Below are 10,467 nucleotides of genomic sequence, written 5' to 3' on the forward strand. Positions count from 1 at the left end.
GTAAGTAGATTAATTAGTCAATACCGTTCCCTGTGATCGACACCCGACTTATCCAAAGCTATACTATAGTCTGACTAGGTACACTGCCTAGGTGCAAGTAGTTAGTTAAGGTGGTTAGGTTATAAATTTAAAATTAGGTGTAACCATTTGCACATATCAAGTTTTTGGCGCCGTTGCCGGGGAACGACTTATTTGATAGTTTATTTATTTGTTTTAGATTAATCGATCCTTTTTGTGGGGTAAAACCTGCAAAAAGTTACTTTTTTCAGCTTATTTTTTTGTTCCAGTACCTAACTCACGACGTGAGTTCAATATTTTCTCGTTTTTTTTCGTTTTTCTTTTCTGCGACAACACGAGGAGGTAGCCTTTACCACGTCGTGGTGGACAGTCAGTAAGCAATTTTTATTTAGTTTTTGTTCAGTTTTACGTTTTTATTTTGTACGTTTTGCAGGAGTTCATGACCAGAGGTTCCAACACACCTTTGGTACCACCACTTGAAGATCCAGAGTCAGCCCTTCACAAAAAGAAGGATAAGAAAGTGAAAGACGATCAAACACCAAAGAAGACACCTTTACAAGAGTTCAAGTCAGTGTTTTCAAAGAAGTCGGGGAAGAAAACGGGAGAATCGAGTTCATCCTCAAAGGACAAGAGCAATATTGAAAGCTTAGATCAAATACCTATCCCAACCGAATCCGAGTACGACTCCGAGACCGAGTTTGGACTTTATACGAGTGAACCCGAGAACGAGCCAAGAAACGAGATGGCAAACATTGAAGAAATGTCAATGGGAGCTTACAAGAAGCGAATTCGAGATGATGTTGGTCCAGGTTTAGTACAACCAGCGATACCTACCGCTGCCACATTCGAGCTGAAGGGACACATCCTGACTGCACTTAAGGATATCCCATTTTATGGGAAGGATCATGAGGATGCATTTAAGCATCTAGATGAGGTTAACGACATTGCTGACTACTTCAATGTCTCGAATGTCAATAGAGATACCATCTTACTAAGGATGCTACCCGTCACTTTCAAAGGAGCTGCAAAAGACTGGTTGAAAGCACTTCCTCATGGTACAATCAATACTTGGGCTCAAATGCGTGAGCAATTTCTAGATCAGTTTTGCCCACCTTCTAAGATAGCTAAACTCAAGAAGGCAACAACCAACTTTGAGCAACAACCGGGGGAGTCACTGTACGAAGCTTGGGAGTGCTACAAGGGGTTGTTAAGGAATTGTCCTCAACATGATCTAAATGTTCAACAAGAGATGTCTATTTTCTATGATGGGGTCAATGTTATGACAAGCCTACTCCTTGATTCTCAAGGGCCGTTGACAAAGAAGAATCCAAGGGAGGTCAAGGAGTTAGTTGAAGAATTCGCAAGACACTCTCGTAAGTACCACAACCCAAGACAAGATCGAGCAAAAGGCAGTGGGGGTGCACATTCTGAAGAGATGGCTGCTATGATGGCGATGCTCAATACTATGGACCGGAGATTGACCCAAATGGACCAATCAATTCATGCAATAAGAGTTGGATGTGCGAAATGTAGTGGGCCACACTTGACTAAGGATTGCCATTTGGATGATTATGGGAACAAGAAGGCTCAAGTTTGCTACTCAAGTGGGGACAACTATGATGACGATTGGAGGAAGCCAAAGAAGGAGTGGTTGCCTTATGATGAGTACAAGAAACATAAGGAGGAGAAATACAAGCAGACTGGCCGGGGTTTTTACCAAAAAGAGCAACCACCAGCTGAGAAGAAAGCTAATTTGGAGACTATGTTGGTTCGTTTCATGGAAGCTTCAGAGAAGAGACATGATGATACTGATGCAGCATTGAAGGATCAAAGAACAATGATGAAAGAACAACAGACCTTGATGAAAAATCATCAAGCCATGATGATTGACCAGCAAAACTCACTAATAAATCAGCAAGCCTCCATCAATAACCTTGAAGCTCAACTTGGCCAACTTACAACTTTGGTGAATGAGAAGCTATTTCCTCAAATTCCTGAAAAGAATACTCAATCCCATGTTATGGCGATTGATACTGAAGAGGAAGCAATATCTGAGTTTTTAGAAGCCCTAGAAGTGGAGCCAAAGCCATCCGGACCAAAGCCAAAGAAGACGAAGCTCGAAAACGAAAATGTTGTTGAACTACCAGACTCACGTTGTGAGCCCGCCATGCTTACGACGTGGGCTCAGTCTGAACAGAAAAATTTAGATTACGTTCCGGCTTACTGACCGCCTTTTTCGTTCCCGTATCAAGCACATCTCATTCCACTGGAAAGGGAACATCTGGAATTTATTCAGCAAATAAAGGGTATTCCTATTAATACCCCTTTTATCGATTCACTTTAAAAAATTCCAGAATACGCGAAGTTCCTACAAGATCTTATAGATACTCGTCAACAATTAAAGAAGAATTCTAATGTAACATCCGGATTCCCAGGTATCCTATGTTATTCATTTATTTTGAGTTATGAAGAGGGACTCGACGAGTTGACGCCTAGACTCGTCGAGTAGGATTGCGATTTGCTGACTGGATTAATGAAGGGACTCGACGAGTCGATGGGTGGACTCGACGAGTCCGCGCTGTGGACAGAAACCCTAAATCTTTGGGCCTGTGCCCTATTTAAGGGTCCTTATAGCCCTCAATTGCGGCTACCAGTCCATAGAGAGAAACCCTAGAGAGCTTGAACGAGTGGTATAAGAGAGAGAGCCTTTTTGATCCTTATTAGTGTGATTTTGCAAAGAAGGTGTTTCCAGCAAGAGGAGGTCAAGGGGATTGCTATTCTGTGGGTTTCCAGCTTGGATCTACAACTTTGAGGTAGTAAATCGATCCCTTCTTCTGTTTAGTATGAGATCCTTGAATTTAGGGTTTTCTATACCCTTTTAGTGGCTTGAAATGATGAGTATATTGTCCCTTTGAGTGTTAGACTATGGATCTGGACCTTTAGAGGTCCAAAGAGCCTTATCCAACCTGCTTTATGTTGTTCCATGGAAGAAATGATCTTAGGTAGCCTTTTTAGAGATGATTTCACCAAAGAGAGCCCTATGTGTGTTGCATGAGTGTAAAGGTCAGACCTTTACGTGATTATTGTGTATGGGGAGGGCAGATCTATAGGTTATAGAAGCGGATCTGAACTCAGAAGGTCATTTGAGTGTTGCCATGGACGCTACTCGCCGAGTTCATAAGTGGACTCGACGAGTCGAGTCGGGGTTGCCCCGCGATTCGTGACAGGTGTAACCCGTCGAGTGGAGGGATGACTCGATGTGCCAAGTGAGGCTAGAAGGATTCTGAGGACCCGCATGGACTCGCCGAGTCGCCCATGTGCACTCGACGAGTTGGGTCAAAGTTTGACCGTTGACTTCAGTGACCTTAGGGTTTTGGTCAAGCTGATTCAGGAGAGTTCAGGGAGGGGTAGGATGGCCTTCTACCCAATCTTTAGAGATGAGGCTATGAGAGGGTACCGATCAGGAATGTTATTCGTATGATAGGAGGAGGCTAGGTCGGGACGTCAAGCACGAGAGTTTATCCGACCTCGTACGAGGCGAGTCTTCTCACTATACTGTACCTAGAGTGGTACCTATATGTGACCGGAAGGTCTTATATGCTATGAGATGTATGTGCTGCATGCTGTTATATGATATGTATGTGTTATGTATGCTATGAATGATAAGGACCGGAAGGTCATCATGATGTGGACCGGAAGGTCAGGATGATATGGACCGGAAGGTCATTACGGGTAGGGCCGGAAGGTCTACCAGGGTTGTGGGACGGAAGTCCTATGAGACACAGTGACCGGAAGGTCTTATAGCCTTGAGCGGCGTATGTACGTATGTGGTATTTTGGGGAACTCACTAAGCATTTATGCTTACAGTTGTTGTGTTATGTGTTTCAGGTACTAGCAAGGATCGCGGGAAGGCGCCGACATGATCCGTACACACTCATGGAGTTATGTCTGAGATTCTGGGATATGTTTTGTTATGATAACATCGGATACATTATGTTTTGATATTACCTTATGAATAAAAGTATGTTTTAAAAATGAAAAATTGTTTTGGAAATTTACGTTGTTACAAGTTGGTATCAGAGCCTTGGTTTGAGGGATTCGGATGCACCTTCGGGCGTATCTGAACTCAAACTGAGGATTTGAGAAAGTTTTTCATAAAAGAAACAATTTTTCTAAAAGAGTAAAAGACTTTGAGAAAAGCAGAAAGGAGCAGTGTGTACGATCAGCCAGCGGCCGATCGGTGATTTCCCAAAATACCCTTACATTACGTGTTATGAGATATGTTATGATATGTTATGCATGCTAGAGTAGGCTATGTATTCATATTAGGACTAGAGTGGCCTGATTTGTGATGCCTTAGCCTAGGAAGATTTCTGCTGCTATGTGATGCTTGAGAGTGAGTAGGTAGCAGTGAGGAGCTTATGAGAGGTCTACCGAAGGGTAGCCTATGCTAGCGAGATGTAGAGTACTTGTGATATGGGATCCTAGGAGGAGGACTTGGGGTGAATACTGATGCGGTGTGGACGGTAGTATAGGGCCTGTACTACTGAAGACACCGGATCAACGCGCAGTCCAAGTAAGAATCCTTAGGGTACTAAGGAACAAGTAGGGTTGAGTGATCGAGTGCGAGTATACTCGAGCGAGTCTTTGATATTTTATGTTTGTATTTCAGATACATCATGGTTGGGACACGCCACAGACCTGAGACGAGCGGCGTGAGTGACGAGGAGCTTCGTCAGATGATCCACGATGAGGTGGCTGCGGCGATCCGAGCCGAGATTCCGAAGATGTTTGGGTCTATCAAGACCACATTGATTGAGACCTTTGATGAGCGGTACGCAGCGGTTACTGAGGCTGCGGCTGCTGCAGCTACTGAAATTGTTGCTGCTGCTAGACCTCAGGAGGGTGACTCGATGTTGTTTCGGGAGTTCAGCAACACGAAGCCACCAGAGTTTGATGGGACGCAGGATCCGATTGCTGCGATGAGATGGATTTCTGATATCGAGGGATGCTTCTACACCTGTTCGTGTCCGGAGCATTTGAGGGTTCGGTTTGCACTGAACCAGCTTCGCTTGGGAGCGAAGGACTGGTGGAAGTTTGTGACGGCGAACTTCACTCTTGCAGAGATTTCGAAGGTGACCTGGGAGAGGTTCACCATCATGTTCAGAGATGAGTACGTTCCCCCGGTGGAGAGGGAACGGTTGGCACATGAGTTTTTGTCCCTCAAGCAGGGGACGGAGTCAGTGACTGTGATCACACGGATGTTCCATGAGAGGGCGTTGTTTTGCCCTGAGCACGTGTCGTCTGAGCAGGCACGCATGAGTCATTTCTTGAGCATTTTGAGGAGGGATATCAGGGAGTTCGTGGCGAACTCGTCATACCGGACATTTGCTGAGCTCCAGGCAAATGCCCGGAAGAGGGAGATCGAGCTGGAGACTTAGGCCCGGGAGGAGGCCGACTCTCAGGGGAAGGATCGGCGGCGGCACAGTCTCAGCCGGCAGCCAAGCAGGCAAAGCCCGCCGATTCGAGATCTGGAGGCCAGAAGGGCCGCACTTGTGGGAAGTGCGGCAAGGGACATGATGGGGTTTGTCGATCAGGTGCTTGCTACAAATGTGGCAAGGAGGGGCACATAGCCAAGGATTGCCCCAAGGGGTTCATGGTTTTCTTTCATTGCAACCAAACCGGACACCGGAAGGCCGAGTGTCCGCAGCTGCGGGGGACAGCACAGGGAGCACCGCATGGATCTGCCCCTGCTGTCGTGCGAGCTACTTAGGTTCGGCCGATGAAGGCCGAGGCACCGAAGGCTCGCGGGAGAGCCTTCCAGTTGACAGCGGAGGAGGTCCGCGCAGCGCCCGATGTCGTGGCTGGTATGTATTCTTTCATTTATTTATGCTGAGTTTGAGATATTGTGCTTATATTATGATATGCGTAGGTACTTTTCTTGTGAGTTCTGTACCTGCTCTGGTGTTATTTGACTCGGGTGCGAGTCGGTCATTTGTGTCTTTAGCGTTTAGTCAGCACATCAGTATCCAGCGGGAGGCGTTGAGTCGACCTCTACGAGTTTCCATAGCTGACGAGCGAGCGGTGTATGCTACGGATGTGATTCGTGGATGTGTACTCGAGATCTTCGATGTTGAGTTCCCGATAGATCTGGTCCCGATTGCGATGGGGGACGTGTGTGTCATCGTGGGCATGGATTGGTTGAGCCGATTTGGGGCTATTATAGACTGCGAGCAACAGTTGGTGATGATACGAGACCCTAGTGGGGGAGTACTTACGGTGTACGGCGAGGGTACCCGTTCTGGGTCAGCATTTTGTTCGACTGCTAGAGCGAGGCGGAGCCTACAGCAGGGCTGTAGCGGGTTTGTGGCTTATGTGATGGATTCATGGGTGGCCGCAGAGGGGCCGGGTTCTGTTAGTGATGTGCCGATAGTGCGTGAGTTCCCGGATGTTTTCCCCGAGGAGTTGCCGGGTGTGCCTCCCGTGAGGCAAGTGGAGTTTCGCATCGATTTGGTTCCGGGAGCGGCGCCTATCGCCAAGGCGCCCTATCGCCTTGCGCCACCAGAGATGTAGGAGTTATCCTCACAGCTTCAGGAGCTGTTGGGGAAAGGATTTAGCAGGCCGAGTAGCTCACCTTGGGGAGCGCCGATCCTTTTTGTCAAGAAAAAGGATGGTTCACACCGGATGTGCATTGATTACCGGGAGTTGAACAAGTTGACGGTCAAGAACCGTTATCCACTACCGAGGATTGATGATCTGTTCGATCAGTTGCAGGGAGCATCTTGGTTCTCCAAGATAGATTTGAGGTCTGGATATCACCAGATGAGGATATCCAGAAGACGGCGTTTAGGACTCGTTATGGGCACTACGAGTTTGTGGTGATGCCTTTTGGGCTCACTAATGCACCAGCAGCGTTCATGGATCTCATGAATAGGGTATGCAGACAGATGTTGGACAGGTCGGTGATTGTATTCATCGACGATATTCTGGTGTATTCGAGATCTAGAGAGCAGCACGGGGAGCATCTGAGAGAGATTCTCAGAGTTTTGAGATCGGAGAGGCTCTATGCCAAATTCTCCAAGTGCGAGTTTTGGTTACGGGAGGTCCAGTTCTTGGGGCATCTCGTTAACCAAAATGGGATATTGGTCGATCTGGCCAAGATTGAGGCTGTGATGAGTTGGGAGGTGCCGAGATCACCCACCGAGATCAGGAGTTTTCTGGGGTTGGCCGGATACTATCGGAGATTTATCAAGGATTTCTCCAAGATCGTCGTGCCTCTCACCAGGTTGACCCGGAAGGGCATTGCTTTTTCATGGGGTCCGGAGCAGCAGACCTCGTTTGAGACTCTTCGCCAGAAGTTGTGCGAAGCCCCGGTGTTATCCCTTCCAGAGGGAATGGAGGATTTTGTGGTGTACTGCGACGCATCGATATCGAGGTTGGGTGCGGTGCTTATGCAGAGAGGGCATGTGATAGCGTATGCATCTAGGCAGCTGAAGCCTCATGAGACGAGGTATCCCACCCAAGGTCTGGAGTTGGGGGCAGTGGTGTTCGCCCTCAAGATCTGGCGTCACTATCTGTATGGGGTTCGGTGTACCATATACACGGACCACAAGAGTTTGAAGTATTTGATGCATCAGCCCAACCTGAATATGCGCCAGAGGAGATGGTTGGATGTGGTAAAGGATTACGATTGTGAGATCCGGTACCACCCGGGCAAAGCTAAAGTTGTAGCTAATGCTCTGAGCCGTAGGGCAGAGAGTGCCCCGATTCGAGACACTTGTATGCGATTGACGGTGATGACTCCGGTGTTGGACACCATTCGGGAGGTCCAGGCAGAGGCCGTGATACCAAAGAACCGCAAGAGGGAGCGGGTGATCGGGCAGGTGTCTGAGTTCGTTACCGATAGCCGAGGGCTGATGACCTTTCAAGGTCAGATTTGGGTGCCGTATACAGGCGGGACACGTACCATTCTGATGGAGGAGGCGCACAGATCGAGGTTCTCGATCCATCTCGGAGCCACTAAGATGTATTTGGATCTGAAGAGAGACTATTGGTGGCCCTGTATGAAGAGGGATGTTGCGTGGTTCGTTGAGAGGTGCTTGACCTGTCGCCAGGTTAAGGCCGAGCACCAGCGTCCGCATGGCAAGTTGCAGCCACTTGAGGTTCCCCAGTGGAAGTGGGAACAGATTTCCATGGATTTTTATCACCAAATTGCCAAGGACCGCGAGGGGTGTCGATGCAATTTGGGTGATTATTGACCGGCTGACGAAGAGCGCTCACTTCCTTGCTATCAGTGAGAGCTCTTCCGCAGAGAGGCTGGCCGAGTTGTATGTGAGAGAGGTGGCATCGCGTCATGGAGTACCGATCTCGATTGTGTCAGATCGAGATGTACGTTTCACTTCCAGGTTCTGGAAGAGGTTCCATGAGGAGTTGGGTACGAAGTTGCATTTCAGTACCGCCTACCACCCACAGACGGACGGACAGAGTGAGCGGACAATTCAGACGCTCGAGGACATGCTTCGAGCATGTGTGTTGGACTTCGGAGGAAGTTGGGACACGTACTTGCCGTTGGCTGAGTTTTCCTATAACAACAGCCACCATTCGAGTATTGGTATGCCTCCCTTCGAGTTATTGTACGGGAGGAGATGTCGGACTCCCATTTGCTGGGGAGAGGTAGGGCAGCGCGTGATGGGTATCACTGAGATAGTGCTGCAGACGACTAAGCAGATACAGCAGGTCAGACAGAGGTTGTTGATAGCCCAGAGTCGCTAGAAGAGTTATGCGGATAGGCGACGATCCGAACTTGACTTTCAGGTGGGAGACTTCGTACTCCTGAAGGTGTCTCCTTGGAAAGGAGTGATCCGATTCAGGAAGAGGGGCAAGTTGGGGCCCCGGTACATTGGTCCGTTCAGGGTGACCGCAAGGGTGGGCAGGGTAGCGTATCGTTTGGAGCTACCTGCAGAGTTGAGCCAGATTCATGATACCTTCCACGTGTCTCAGTTGAGGAAGTGTATAGCCGACGAGTCGGCGGTGGTGCCGCTGGAGGATATTCAGGTGGATGCGAGACTGAATTATGTTGAGAGACCGATCGCGATCCTGGATCGGAAGATCAAGGTTCTGAGGAACAAGGAGGTGCCCCTAGTTCAGGTCCAGTGGCAACATCGGAGAGGGTCCGTTCCGGCTTACTGACCGCCTTTTTCGTTCCCGTATCAAGCACATCTCATTCCACTGGAAAGGGAACATCTGGAATTTATTCAGCAAATAAAGGGTATTCCTATTAATATCCCTTTTATCGATTCACTTTAAAAAATTCCAGAATACGCGAAGTTCCTACAAGATCTTATAGATACTCGTCAACAATTAAAGAAGAATTCTAATGTAACATCCGGATTCCCAGGTATCCTATGTTATTCATTTATTTTGAGTTATGAAGAGGGACTCGACGAGTTGACGCCTAGACTCGTCGATTAGGATCGCGATTTGCTGACTGGATTAGTGAAGGGACTCGACGAGTCGATGGGTGGACTCGACGAGTCCGCGCTGTGGACAGAAACCCTAAATCTTTGGTCCTGTGCCCTATTTAAGGGTCCTTATAGCCCTCAATTGCGGCTACCAGTCCAGAGAGAGAAACCCTAGAGAGCTTGAACGAGTGGTATAAGAGAGAGAGCCTTTTTGATCCTTATTAGTGTGATTTTGCAAAGAAGAAGGTGTTTCCAGCAAGAGGAGGTCAAGGGGATTGCTATTATGTGGGTTTCCAGCTTGGATCTGCAACTTTGAGGTAGTAAATCGATCCCTTCTTCTGTTTAGTATGAGATCCTTGAATTTAGGGTTTTCTATACCCTTTTAGTGGCTTGAAATGATGAGTATATTGTCCCTTTGAGTGTTAGACTATGGATCTGGACCTTTAGAGGTCCAAAGAGCCTTATCCAACCTGCTTTATGTTGTTCCATGGAAGAAATGATCTTAGGTTGCCTTTTTAGAGATGATTTCACCAAAGAGAGCCCTATGTGTGTTGCATGAGTGTAAAGGTCAGACCTTTACGTGATTATTGTGTATGGGGAGGGCAGATCTATAGGTTAGAGAAGCGGATCTGAACTCAGAAGGTCATTTGAGTGTTGCCATGGACGCTACTCGCCGAGTTCATAAGTGGACTCGACGAGTCGATTCGGGGTTACCGCGCGATTCGTGACAGGTGTAACCCGTCGAGTGGAGGGATGACTTGACGTGTCAAGTGAGGCTAGAAGGATTCTGAGGACCCGCATGGACTCGCCGAGTCGCCCATGTGCACTCGACGAGTCGGGTCAAAGTTTGACCGTTGACTTCAGTGACCTTAGGGTTTTGGTCAAGCTGATTCAGGAGAGTTCAGGGAGGGGTAGGATGGCCTTCTACCCAATCTTTAGAGATGAGGCTATGAGAGGTTATTGATCAGGAATGTTATTCGTATGATAG

General features: G+C 47.9%; 1 non-coding gene across 1 annotated transcript; it reads right to left on the reverse strand.

Moving 5' to 3' along the window:
• Positions 1-1,144: 1,144 nt before the first annotated feature.
• Positions 1,145-1,251, reverse strand: LOC145110272 (small nucleolar RNA R71). Its single transcript, XR_013709655.1, has one exon. It is a non-coding gene; the product is annotated as a small nucleolar RNA R71 (small nucleolar RNA).
• Between the last annotated feature and the right edge of the window lie 9,216 nt (positions 1,252-10,467).

This window comes from Lactuca virosa, chromosome 4, assembly GCF_052849685.1.
Source record: "Lactuca virosa cultivar CGN04683 chromosome 4, Lactuca_virosa_CGN04683_v6, whole genome shotgun sequence".
Taxonomy (NCBI): Eukaryota; Viridiplantae; Streptophyta; class Magnoliopsida; order Asterales; family Asteraceae; genus Lactuca; species Lactuca virosa.